This window comes from Erithacus rubecula (assembly GCF_903797595.1).
Source record: "Erithacus rubecula genome assembly, chromosome: 1".
NCBI classification, from domain to species: Eukaryota; Metazoa; Chordata; class Aves; order Passeriformes; family Muscicapidae; genus Erithacus; species Erithacus rubecula.
This window is the reverse complement of record NC_136658.1, coordinates 72,173,985-72,188,823: the sequence shown is the minus strand read 5'-3', so window position 1 is coordinate 72,188,823 and position 14,839 is coordinate 72,173,985.

Below are 14,839 nucleotides of genomic sequence, written 5' to 3'. Positions count from 1 at the left end.
AAAAAAATGATGGTATTTAGTGGCAATCACTCCAAAGACAATATAAATACATTAGATCAGAGGGATTCTTCAGTCTGACAGGCACAGGTCAGCTTAATCCACACTGAATCTGACCAGTATTCAAATATCCATTGGAACCAACAGGCCACTTTTTAATCCCACCAGATGTAGTTTGAAATACCTCTGAAAATAGGACATGAGAAGCAAACACAATGCTGCAAGACATAAGACTGCTCAAATCATAGCACTTGAGTATGATTCAGTGTCCAGGGCCATGAGATATGTTTCTGCTTAGTATAACATGTCTGGTTGAGGGTTCCACCCACTTGCTGCAGTCACAGTGAAATAATTCTTCATTTTCTCTTGATAATCTTTTTAAGAATGTTCTTCTGGAATGTAGTTCCTCAAACATGCAGTGTAAGTCTTCAATAATTCTATCTTTCATAAGCGGTTTGTTGTTTTTGTTTTTTCATTTAAAAATGTAACAGCTCTAATACTACTAGGAGCACCTTTCTTGATAAAATTAAGTTGAACATTTCTTAACCTTCCTTTGTTAGGTGTAAGTTTAAAATCTAGACTCCCTCTGATTTCCCACTGGTATGTTGTCCCCAAAGCAATGAAAGTCTACCAACAGAAAACAAATAAATCACAATTTAACCTAAGTACAGCCTGGAATCTGGTTTTGCTTTGCACAGCAAATATTGTGTTTCATTTAATTTTCCTTTCCTTTATATTTTCTGATAGTTTATTTGTCTTTAACTGTACCCACATTTTAGACTGATGTTTCATATGCATTTTTTAATCTCCAGGGCTTCCTTGTTTCTTTCTGCATCTGTTTTTGACTTTGGAATAAATTTCTACAAGACCCATTAGAAATGTTCCATACTGTTTCAGTACCCTGCTTCTCCTTATATCTTGCACAGTTACCGGGTCACTGCTTGTTGCTGCTGTTGATTTTATTAAATTCAGTTTCAGATACAGTCATCTTTCTGCTCCATGAGGCCAATAATGTTGATCTTGCTGATTCTAAAACCATCTGTATGCAGAGATGAGACTTTTTTTTGGATGCACTCATGCAAGTAATGATTTCAAACCTCTAAATGTCCAGGTACTATCCAGAAGAGAATAAATGCTTGAAATAATTTCAAGTTTGTATCAGGGTTCTGCTTATCTCCCATTCTGCTGTAGTGTTGCTGCAGTTAAGGAATTGGCAGCTGTTTGTGACATGCAATTATCTAATTTTATTATTTATTGAATATTGTTAAAATTCAGGATCACATTAGGCTACAAATTTTGATGCACATCTAAGGAAGTGGAATGTGCATCCTGAAAATTTGGCTTTCTGGAAATCATCAAAACTTCCATAAATTTGTAAAACTAATAACATTTTGGGGTGTTGTGGGGTGACCCAACACCTCCTGAAGGCTGGATATTATAGTGTAAGAAGCAAGGTGACAAAATGTTGGCAGGGAAATGGAGGGTGCTTTGCCCTGGCATCTCTGCCTTACAAAATTCAAGTACAACATTGGTCATAAAGCTCAGGAAAATTACCTACAATGTGTACAGCAACTGCTTTTGAGGGCATGATACGGGGTGTGGAAGATAATATACCTCTTGTTTTAATGTACATGGAGGAGGTGCTGCTTGCCTTCTTGGCTGTCTAAGCACTTCTATGGCAGTAGAGCCAGGTAGGCTGACAAGGAATGGGAAAGCAGCAAGGGCACATTCCTACCATGGAATTCAATACCAGTAAAAGGGAAATCCCTGTGACCGGGTATGAGAAAAGGAGGTGGGATTAAAGAAATTAGCATGCTATCTGAATTTATATATGAAAGAAACTGGGTCTAATGCACTTAATTTTAGAAGACTGTTATGTGCTTAGCTTGTAGGTATGAATATTCTACTACTAGCTTGGGATTTATGGAGTGGATTCCCAGACCCTTTTCAGTTCATAAATTAACACACTGGACTGAGTCCAAGCAGTGCTGTCTGAATTGGAGCCCAGTGCCTTCAGAGAGCACTCGTCAGCTTTCTGGCAGTGCAGCCCTGGCTTCACACTGCAGAGCTTCCAGGGGTCACCCCTGCAGGGCAGATCACACAAACACACAAACCCATGCTTGCTTTTCTAAACAGAGGCCTTAAGCACAAGGGTACAGAATATTCTGTGTAATGACTCGTGATTTATTCCCCCCTCCTCCTCCTTTTTTAAAATCTTAGTTTTTTGCAACAAAGGCTTGAGGAGCTGCTGTGCTTGACGAATATCAGAAGGAGCTGCATAGATCAGCACTGCATTCAACTGAGAAGGGAAGATTTTATGCAGCCACCCCTTTATTTTGTCCAGGTTATGCTGAATATATGCCAAATATGTATAAAGTGAGCTTGACAGCAAGGACATGTGTGCAGGACTTAGCCCTGCGGTGTTACACCCATGAACTGGCCCAAAGTATTTTCTTTTGCCTGCTCTCTTTCCATCACACTGTGTACTTTAATCTGGTAAAGCTTCAAAAGGACAGGTGCAGAGTGCCTCACTCTAGCAGAGAAATTCTCATAGAAGTGATATAAACCTCTACAGACTGTGGTAAAATCCAAGTATTTTCTTTTCTTTCCTCAGTGAGGATAAGTGCTAGGTATAAGATGGCTGCCACCATCATAGTCTTCCTTGCCTCCTTCTACAGTTTTTAAAAGAAGAAATGTCACTATTCTAACTTTACATGTTTTAGCCAAAACACATTCATAATTATCAGACCTAACAGATCAGATCTGTCAATCAGCTTAAGCACATGAACATGTGGATTTCAAATGAGGGATAGGATAGGTGTCAGTTTACTGAGCTCTGAAGTGTTTCTGGGACTATGAATCCAGATACCTACAATCTTCAAAGTAAAAGAACAAAGTACCCACAGAACCTGCATACTTTTAGCTTTAGTTGATCTGACCACTGAAATGGCTTTTCCTCAGTGACAGCTTGGGATTTATGAAGCTAAATTCCATTTAAGTGTCATATTAAATGCATAAGCTTCTTCCTGGATTTTAGCCAGCCTCCAGGCTAGGAAGCTATTTGGCCTAGTGATTTAATGGGTATCTTACTGTGTGAAAGTTATCAGCATACTGCAAAGCAGAATAAGCAAGCCAAGTTCTCTCAGTTTCACACAAAAATTCCCTTAACCTCCTGAAGCCCTGTAACATTTACATTGGTGCAACTTGGAACTTCCCTCCGGGAGTTAATTTTCTCTGGCAGGCTGATTTACAGCATTTCTTTGATGAATGGCAAGAGAAGAGCTAATTACTGTGTGCTAAGGATGTATATTTATGCTTAATGAAAATGGTAACCGATCATGGTTTGAGACTGTAAGAAAGTTATAATGAGAATGGAAGAGGCAGCATGTTAAAATCCAAAGCCAGTTCCTTCGTGCTCTGTTTGCATGGCTCTGATGAATGTGTACGTCAGTGATGTATGTGCTGGGTACAAACTGTTACCTCTCAGAGTTTGCTTTCAGTGATGCACTCCAAGGAATGGGAGCCCTGAGCACAGCTGTGTAAAGAAATGGCATGGAAGTTATTTGATTTCTGGGAAGGCACAGATCTTGCTTCTCTGCAATGGGCTGTCTAAAGGCTCTTCTGAGAAAAATGTCAGGAGAAAAAGCTTCTGCCCTCATTCTTATGTGGAGTTACAATTAGAACATCTGAAGCTTACTACAAGAGATCACAGTTGAAGGAGGAGATTCCCAGTTGGTGAACTTGTTAAATATGACTGAGGGTGATAAAAAGAGGAAAAAAATGTAAAAAAAATAGTTTCATTAGCTTGCTGCCTTTCTAGACCTGCTGAAGATAAGCAGTGCCTTTGTGTGATGGAAATACTCAATGAATGCTTTTATATTTTATAAAGTTGTACAGCAGTTTGCAGTGGACTGGCCATCCTGGTAAACTCACACAGATGTGACAACTCCAGACATGTGAGCTCTGTCCAAATGTATGTTTTCATTTTCTGAGCTTGTCAATGTAAGACACCCAGAGTAAACAGGATCAACATGCATTCACAGCAGGAAATATTCTCTTTTCCAGGCTGAACTATCCCAACTCTCAGTCTTTCTTCAGAGCAGAGACATTTCAGTCCCTTCATCATCTTCACAGCTCCTTGCTGGACTGTCTCCAGTGTATCTGTGTCTCCTTTAACTGAGGAACCCAGCACTGAAACCAGTTTTTCAGATTTGTCTCACTTGTTCCAAGGAGAGAAGGTTCACCTCCTCTGACCTGCTGGTGATGCCAATTATTAAGTAAAAGATGCAGTTGCCAGGGTATTTTGGAAGGAATTCATTGTGATGTGTCACATTGACTCAGATGTGTTGGGTGTTTTGGGCTTTTAGAATGAATGTGTCATCCCTGTAACACAGCAGTCAGCTGTGGCACAGTTACCTTGCCAAGACTGAGGCATCTTTTGATCAATTCAGAATTTTAAGTGGGGAAATAGTCAATTTGAAAAGCAAAATATTACTGTGCGGTTTAGAAGCCTCCAATACTAATCAGGAAGTTAAGGTGGAGGTAGGGATGATAACTCTGGATAAAGGGGCCTAATTTCTGTTCCTGCACCATTTTCCATGAGTGAACACTTATGTAAAGTTGATCAGGAATTGAGTGTTATAGGTGAAGTGTAAGCCAGCATAGAGATTTCTGAGTAATGTTTCAGGAAATGCCAGCAATGCAAATATTGTTCATTACACTGTCATTAGTTCATTCCCTTTTGCTGGCATTTGGAAAAGAGTAAGTGTTACTTTTGTCATTCTTTAAATGGGAAAGGAAGTTATTTCCTTGCTAGTAGCACATAGGAAATGTGATAATATTTGTAAAAATATTACCTCATGAAAGGTTAGAATATTTTTAAATTTTGTGCCTTTGAATTTTTCAAGCTAGACATAAATGTTGAATTATAAATCTCAACTTTAAAAACCTTCTGGAAAATTCAACCATATGATTTTACGAATCATTAGTTAAATATTTCTTGTAGATAATTTTTAATGAAGAAGATTGTGTCCTTTAGTGAAATAATAATGAAATGCCATTGTCTTCACCAACTCTCTAAAGAATCTCTGAAACCTTTAATGCTGAGCTGCAGTCAATGTACTTAAAATGTATTTACACAGCTTTGCATCCACCTCACTCTGTAGGTGAAGTGTCAATTAGACAATGGTGGGACCACCAATGAATTCTTGAGTGAGTGAGTGAGTGACTCAAGTACATAAAACTGTGCTTACTGTCATAGGGTAACATAAATTGATTTTTTTTCCCAATAACCATGGGATAAACAATCATTATAATATAATAAGATTATAATAAGATCTTCTATCAGTTTGTGTAATTGGGTGTATTCTCAAATAGTATTATGAAAATGCAGTTACAGCTGTCCTAATGATGAACTTCTGGCTAACAATCTGTGTTGACATTTTTTTAAGGAATCAATCTATATAAAACACATATCTTCTTGTTTTCTTTGTCAAATGGAGAATTGAAAATAGCAAGTTTATAAAAAAATATCTGGTAAGAAAGCATTTCATTATTTTTAGATGCAATTTAATCACATTTCCTCCCATCACATCAATTTTGTTCTGAAATTTCATTTTAAAAGACCAACTAAAAATGTTGAGATAAATTTTATTCCATTTTTAATCAAAATTTTTTCTGTGAGATTTATATGGGTTAAAATTCATGATTAATCAAAATAAAATAACAAAATTTAGTATATTTGTTATTCTTTTGAATACATTTTTCCCTTTCCATTAGACATAATTTTATCATCATTAATTTTGTTCCTTTGAAGTCTTAAGATCAGATCAGTAACGCAAAGATTAGCTGCTCTAACTACAAACACATGGAGATAAGAGATCACAGTGTTCCTGAAGAATCCTAAACAGCAGTAGGACAAATGACTCATTTTTTATATCTCAACACACTCTAGTATAGAATGAGATAGAATTGTTGGTGTGAGGATTACAATAGATCACCTCAGATTTTTGGTTCTTTTTTTTTAGGGTTATTTTTGAATCCTTATAACACTTTATGCTTTCTATATAATCACCACAGTTTCAGTTAAGAAAATTTAGCCTGATGGGCCTCACATGAAGCAGAATACAAATCAGTAGTGAAGAAATTCGGGTTACATACATATCTCCTTTCTTTCATTTTCTTCATCAGCCTCAGCTGGGAGTGTGCCACCTAAATTTTGTTTTATAAGGAGGACCTTGGCTTTAAATTTCTCTGCTCTTCAGTACCCAAAACTGGAAGAATTTCTGTGGTACTCAGTGCTGCAATGCCTGAAAGCCTGTTCCTGGCTCTGGGATGGGAAGTTATGACATTGGACTGTGCGATGGGAGAAGGGATCTGCTGGACCAGGCTGGTTCTCTGTTCACCCCATGACCTGCAGCCTTTGTTCGGAACAGATCATGGTGGCGCTGGGTGAGAAGCTCCTCACTCTGGGAGACATTGCAAATCCTGCTGGCACTATCTCTGCAGCTCTACAGCCCCTTGGAGAAGGCAGCTGCCCACCGAGGTGGGAGACAGGGATCTGCTGGAGGTCACACCTGCTGTTTCACCCACCAGGTCCTCTGGCTCTGCAAGTGCCGCAGCTGAAACCTCTTCCTCGAATCTGAGAAACTCCAGGCTCTTTGTGTGATTTATGGGATTATGTCAAGCCATAAATCTTCTGCTATGGCTAAATGATACTGTTTGTGTAACAATTTGCGTCAGCTTTGCTTGACCACATCTGTGTCAATGGAGAATTGCTGAAGGACTGAGTAATGGCTGTATAGAGAGCATGGCTGAAATATCACCAGGCTCCCTGGCCACCAAAGGGAACTTTGCTTCAGCTTTCCCTGGCTCTTAGGGGATTACCAGGATTAGTATAAACAAATCCATGAGAGCTTCAGTTAGCCTCAAATGAAGTGACATCCTCTGAAAAAAAACCTAAAATAAACCTCCTGAGGTTAAGCTGGCAGAAATGTGTACAAGCAGTGTTCAGCTGATCTTTCTGTATTGAAGAACACAGGATAGAATATACCCATCACCATCAGTGTCTGCACCAGAATGCCAGAAAAATATCAAGAGCTCATGCTCTTTCTCCAGTAGCAAAACTAAACTGAAAATCCTTCAGTGCTTTTAAAACTTGAGTTTTACTTCCTCGCTTCTGAATTTTGGATTGGTGCCAAAAGAGGAAATACTTGACTGCTGTAAGGTGTTCTATTTAGATTTTCCAGCCGAGAATAAAACTGCCAGAAAATGTGTAAGAAATATAATACTTTGTGAAATTTACAACCTACATCTGTAAACTAATAGACATTTGGATTAATACAACATTTGGAAGAGCTTTAGTTTTAGAATAAATATTTGGCCTTTACAAGGGATGTGCAAGATCTAATGGGTGCATGCTAAGACCAGCCTTTGACACAATCAGCATATTTTCACAGGGTTGACAAGCTGCCCCTATAATACCTAATTGCAAAAGCAAATCACTAATTCTGGGACTGAACCAATGCAGATTATTTCAAAGGCATGTCAATAAGGACTTCTAAATAACACACTGTCCAAGGGTTTTTCTACACTGTATGTGTAACACTGGCAAATTATTTTAGGAACATTTAAAGAACTTTCAAGAGACCCGTGAAAATGTTGGGTTTTTTTAATGTTTCCCTTTTCTTGCATCCAATAAGTCTGTTACCTAAAAGAAAACCACACATTTTTAACCTGAGTTCTAATTGACCATTCTCTCAGTTATGGTTTTCCTTGTTATTTACATGTGCTTGTTCCAGAGCTTTTCCAGGATTGCAGTCCTCTTCTATGAATTCTGTGAATTCTATGAATCCCATGCAATAGGACTGAAAATTCATGGTTTTCTGTTTTCTCCCTTTTTAGAATAACTTCTTTAAATGTTCCTGTACTTCATTTCTCAAAAAAATGTTTCACGGTAATGTCTTTTAATTCTGAAGTTAGGTCAGATTCTTTTGCCTCCTAGAATAGAATTAATTAGATACAGCCATTTAAAAGCCATTCAATTTTCCAAGTTTTAGTTTTGCTTTTTTCATTCTTCTTTAGAGAAAGACCTTTGCTCCTTATCTCTGGAGTTAATTTTGCAAACAACTGGTCTGACTTGCCTGGGGAGCAATATCCCAAGGGATTACAGAAAGCATCAAATTGGTTGGTGGTTTTTCTTTTCACTGTTCCTGCTGAACAAAACTTCCAATGCTCTTGTTGCTGTTTAAGAACTCAGCAACTATATCCTGGTACTCTCACGGTGTTAGTCGCATTTAGTTTTTTGCCTTGACACTTTTGATACCCAGTCTGCATGGTTGGCTTAGTTTTTATTTCTTTTAAACACTTTCATCTTATTTCCACTCTCTGTGTCTTTTCTTTGTGTGCTGAAAGGGAATGCAGAGCTTATATGCAAGTCAAGTTACTTTCTTGCTGCATTTCTTATTTTTTCAAGATTAAGCATAATTTGTAGTTGTGTTGACCTCTTTATTTCCCTTTGTGGTAGTGCCAGCTCTTTTATGTAATTTTTCACATTTTTATATTTCATTTAATTATAACGTAACTTGTCACTATTCAAATGATGGGAGCAAAGGTATTGCTCTGCAGTTATTTAAGTCAGACCTTTAGATCTTCAGACCTTCAGCTACAGCCCATGTGTTCTATCGTGGATTTTTGACCACAGTGAGTGGGAACTGTGATTATTTACCTTGAGAAAAGAATAAAAACTCAAGGGGTAAACAAAGTTATTGATAAGAATTTTAAGAGTTAAAATGAAAATCCTAAGCAGTGAAGCATTTATTGGCACGAAATAACACATGACAACAAATAGGGAAAATGCTTTCAAATGCAAATATTGCACCAGACCCCAAAATAACATCTCAGTAAGCAATTTTCATAACTTAGGGAGCCATGAAACCCAAATCAGGCAGAACAAATGCAACAAAGCATTAAATTGCAGTGTTATTATCTATCATAATATATTTGCCCTGGATCTTTGGGCCAGCAAATATACACAGACAGAAGAAACCCAGAAACTGCTGAAAGCTGCCAGATTTGGCTTTTCAAGAAGCTGAAAGATGATGATGAAAGTATGTGAAGTAATGAGAGCTTTTTAAAGGACCCAGATTGTGTTTAGAGAGCAGCTGAAGGTACTCATCACATTGCATAGCAGAAGCACGTCCTCCTGACAAAGATGTGCGCAGATGTTTTGTGTCCCCTGATCCTAGAAGTCAGAAATGTAGAGGTAAGGAAAATGTACTGTGAATGTATGATGTATGAGCCCCCATACCTGTGACTTTCTCCTATGTTTTTTTTTTTTTTTTTCCTGAAGAATCATAGAATCATAGAATTATAGAATCATAGAATCACAGAATCATAGAATGGCCTGGGTTGGAAGAGACCTTAAAAGTCATCTAGTTACCCCCCTTCTGCCATGGACATGGACAGAGCTCAGAGCTCCATCCAGCTCCTGATAGCTAATCAAAACCGATTCTCTTTGAGAATAATGAAATAACAGAATAATCACACTGGTTTAGGCCTGCCTGGAGAAGAAAAATAGTGTTTTTTAATTCAAACACCTTAATTGTTGAAATAGCTAAGACATGTTCTGTCTCTTTGATCTCCTGTGATAAAGAAGACTTAATGATGGATTTAAGTAGAGGTCTTAAATAAGAAGTAATGAAGGAAAAGTTTGAAGCAATAAGAATCTTTAGGCCACTGACAGATTTTTCTCTCTTTCCTGGAAATGCATAATTAAATTTTGGGAACCAAAATTCATGTAAATTCATGTTAATAATTAAAAAAAGAAATAAAAGACTCACCTGAAAAAATACAAAGTTGATAATGGCTTCATGAATCCCAACTTTTAAGTGGATAAATACTTAACCAGAAACCCTTTAGTCCTCTTATGTTCTCTGACAAAGTACAAATAATTCCAGAGAACACTTCTGTGCAGTTCAATGCAGTGTTTTACAAGGGATAATTCTGAAGTGTTAAATTATAATTATTTGAAACTAAGTCATTGCTTTCAAATTACTTTTTTGGTGTGTAAGATCAGAAAACAGTATTGTTATCAATTTCCCAAAAAAGTCTAAAGACAGAAAAGGACCAATTGAACAAAACAGTTCTATCAAAATATAAAATTGCACCACATATGGTGATAACTTAGTTGCCTAAAATGCAGAGCAAAAATGAAATTTATCATAGAAAGTTTCAATTTCTTTGAGGGGAAAAAACTTACTAATCTGCACGAATATGCCCAAAATGTGTTGATTAAAAACCTCCCATGACAATCTCTCCTGGAAAGTGATACAGGTATCTCACATGACTCCTGAGCCAAGGTCAGGAACATAGACTCGTACAACCCACAAAGCAATGGAACACAATCCATTTCCACCATCAGTTTTTGATGCCTCAGTGACTACTTTATTGTACATTTCACTGCCATGGAAACACTGTGTGTAGTCATTTCTAATGAATGATTCTGCCTGATGCAGAATTTTCTGTCTTCTGCACTGACAAGGGAAAAGAATCCTGAGGGATACTATTTTCTCCACATCTAGGGATAAGATAGTGGACAGTTTTTTTGGGAAATATGGAAATGAGCCACTTCAAGCTACTCAATGGCCACAGGAAACTCCAGGGATCCCAGGTAACAGTCCTTGTTTTCTGAGAGTTTGGGAGGTTCTTTTGGTAGTAGCAGTAATATTAGTATTACTATTAATCTTGTGATTTTATAAAAATATTAATTTTCATGCTAAATATATTAATTTTATTAAAAAGAAGAACTGCTCATCTTCATCATTAAAAAACTCACTTAAAAGATGATCTGAAAAAAGGGGAAAAATAACTTTTATAATATATATAAATATGACATAAACTTTTGTGGATGAGGGTAAACACAGGTCTTCTTTCCTTATATGTGGCATATACTCTCTTGGTATGAAGACCTCACATATTTTGAATGGCTCATCATTTCCTTTAAACACGAAAGCAAGCAGTGTCTTTTACACTTTTCGTCTTTAATGAACTAGGACAATGCATGAACCAGACATTGTCATAATCTTTCCTCATGTAATGTGTGTATAAAGTAGTTGCATCAGTGACCTCTAAGCATTTTCTGAGTCTCTGACAATTTATTATTATTATTATTACTATTATTGCTATTATTATACTGAAGGTTTTAGTCTTTACCAGAGACAACTGAAACAATACTTCTTTTTAATTATTTATTATTATGTGTATAGGCTTTATTCTGTGTGACTATCTTTCTTCATATAATTCAAAAATTATAAGCACTCCCTCAAATGTTTTCACATTTTTACAGCTAGTTAAAAATTGAGACTGCCTAAATGTTTTGACAATGAAGTCTAAATACCAAAGATTAATTCTAACACTGGATACCTTAAAAGACTTTAATGAAGATAGCCAAATACTCTGCACGCTATGCATGAGGCTTACATTCATTACAATGACACTTCCTTTTTTGGGTGAAGAACACTCACACAGGCTGAGTGAAACAAAGCAAATTCCCAATTTAGAAACATGAAATGTCCCCTGGATAACTCAAGTGTTTTTGTACTTACTGAAAAGGAGACTGAATTCACTATAGTGAGCTAAGTCTCTTGTGTAGACTTACCCAAATAAGAAAGCCTTATTGCCAGTAGGTAAAGTGCCAGACACTTTCTTGTGTTCCAGGGTGTCTGTATAAGCAGGCAGAGAACACCAGGGGTGATTTCACCAGCAACTGCACTTCCATTAGCTTGTGGAAATAGAAAGTTTTGGGGAATGATTATGTGAACCCGTCTGCAAATCACTCAGAACTGACATTTCTGCCAGCATCACCATCAGTGCATTTTCAGCTGAGATTGCTTGCGTGTTGAGTCTCAACTAACTACTAACAAAAAACATAATTATAAAAGCAAGCTAAAAATATTGAGATTGAGCTGAATAGAGGAAAAATAAATCTTTCCTAAGTGAAGCTTGGGGAAGTAGGTGCACCTTTAGTGATGAGACTTACATTCCATAATACAATCTGCCATGAAGGATGGGATCACAGCCATAGTTTCTACTTCCTTTGCTTTTGTTGAAGTATTAAAAATATATCCTGGAAAAAAACCCCAAATCAAACCAAACAAAACCAAAAAACAAAAAAAAGTAAGTTAGGGTAAAGTATTATGCCAGAGTTTTGTGTTTTTATGTTGGAACGTTCCCTGTGTGTGAAGTCTGTTTGGTCTCTTTACTGTCTGGCTGACTACATTATGGTGTGCCTTAAAGTATCCCAGTAATCAAGTGAACATCATGTTGATGTCTCTTCTGCTGAGGACTCCTAGGATTCACCTAACTTTAGATCAGGCTCTGGTTACCTAACTTCTTCAGCTGTGTTTTAACCCTGAGACCCTTCCTTTCCTGATTTCATGGGTGGAGAAGAATTTTAACTGTGTGGATGGAATCTAAAGGCTTGTTTCCTTGCTTGTTCACACCACCTTGCCAAATTCAGCACATCACTTCCCTTGTGCACATGTACTTGGGTGTCCTTCTACTGGAAAACCTGAGCTGGTGAGATGATGGTTTCCATAATTGTAACAAATGTGACACTAGGTCTGGAAAGAGAAAGCTCTCCCAAGGTCTCCATTTCAGGCACATGTATGATGTTCTCCAAAGCAAAGCATTTCTTAATTTTGTCAGCAGAAATAAAATGTAGTATAAGTGAAAAGTGCTAAAAAACCCAGGACAAACATTTACTGTGTTGAAAGCTGTAATAGATAGAAATTTTTAACCAAGCAGGTCTCCATGGGGTGTCTTCATTGCCTTATGTAATTGCTTGAGCAGCCTTGTGGCTGCTCTTTTATCAAGGGTGAACACTAGTGTCCTCTGAGCCTGTAGCTCTTGGACTCTGCTGATAGCTGGTGGCTCTGCATAAGTGAAGGAATCTGCTTCAGGGACATGACACAATCCATGAATCCATAATCCAACCCTATAATTCTTTGGTCTGTGCCAACCCAGTGTCAGAAGTAATGTGAAGTCTGTGTTGCAGCCTGGCAGAACAATGGGCCATGAACTTCCATAGAGAGGTTGCATCCAGTATCTACAAATTGGTGAATTTCCACCTGTGTCCTGTGATGTAAATATTGTGTGTTCACTTTAACTTGTTGAAAATATTTTTTAATACTTGGAAGTGGTGTATTGACAAACTGCTGCGATTATCTGATGCCACAAAAAGAATGATGGGACTAGGTAGAAAAATAATTTTATGAGTGAATTAGCTGGTTCTGCTTCAGGGAGCTCCAGAATGCCATTATCCAAAACATACTCCTTCTTTCTCAGATGCAACATAAGTAAACCAGATTCCTCATTACAATTCTGTTTCAGTCAGTCATTCCCCTGAAAAAAAACCCTGAATAAGAGTAATTTACATCAAACTGTGTTTTAACTAACAGCATCTTAGACCATAACCCAGGTGCTCCATTTTGCACACTGGTATTTCAAAGCCAATAACTTCTGCACCTTCATGTAGGTGATAGTCACAACTGCACACTTTCCTCTCCCTGGATACTGAGATACCAAGAACCATGATCTCTGTCTTTACTGTAGAGCAGATGATAGGCTTAGGTATCTGCCTTAGTTTCAAAGTTCCAGAGGAGAGTGGTGTTGATCCAAACCACCCACACTTCACGACCTCTCACTCACAATTTCCTTTGTTGCCTTAGCAAGTGCTGGAAGCAAGGTCACCTCATGTACCAAGTCAGACACCATGTGTTTAGAAGTTTTATTCAGATTCAGAGTCACAACTCCTTCTCATTAGGTTATTTAATAAATTATGAGCAGAGGGACAGTACCAAAAGAAAGGAAAAAGATTATGATGCAATCCTGCCTCCACTGAAATTGACAAAACTCCCACTAGTGTCTGCAGGGTAGGCTGTCTCCTCTCAGGTTATATTTACCTACTGTCTCTGATGAAACAGCTGTTAAATTCTGTGTCCCAGTGATACATTTTGCATACCTCAAATTAATCTTATGAAGTGACTTTTATGTCTGGTTAACCAATTAGTGAGTACTTCCATTTCAGCCCGATGAAAGGCTTGTGTAGTTGAAAGATTATTGGAAGTATAGCCTTTGCTTCTTCCCCCCCCCCCCCACCACCCCTCCCCAATCTCTGATTTTGTTGTGTACTGTTATAATAACAAAAATAATAAAAAAATAAATAGTGGTATTATAGAAGGAAAACTAAACCATTAAATAAATTGCAGGTGTAAAAGTTTAACACCTTGAATAGTGCAGAGAAATGAGCATAGAGATGTATCTAACTAGGGAAGAGATTTGTTAATTTGATCATGATATTCTTGTGTGACCTGAGAGTACTTCCACAGTGCAGGGCTTATGCATGACCTGCCATCACCCTCATGTTCAGGTGAGCCTGGGTCATACAAGGATTTCCTCACCACACTGTGGTTTCCCTGAGCAGAATTAATGGTGACCAGAGCAGAGAGTGAAGCCAGACTGGCTTCATCACCCATGAATGAATAAAAAATAATCCAGTAATGGGCATACAAAAGGTCTGGTTTTTATCTTCATCATTCATTACTACTTATGTGGCAATTTTTCACTGCAAAAATATTTTTAATAGCATTCACACAGAAACCACAAAGAGTTAGATCATAACCTCACAATTTGATTATATGGAGTGTGGAATTTTGGACAAGGAGAAACCGGCTTATCCAAAAGAGCTGTTTAGCAGTTGGTCTAGGATCTTAGTGCTGAAAGTGTCAGAGTAGGGCATTTTAGACAAATAAAATTATTCAATGATTAAAACAGAATTTACCAT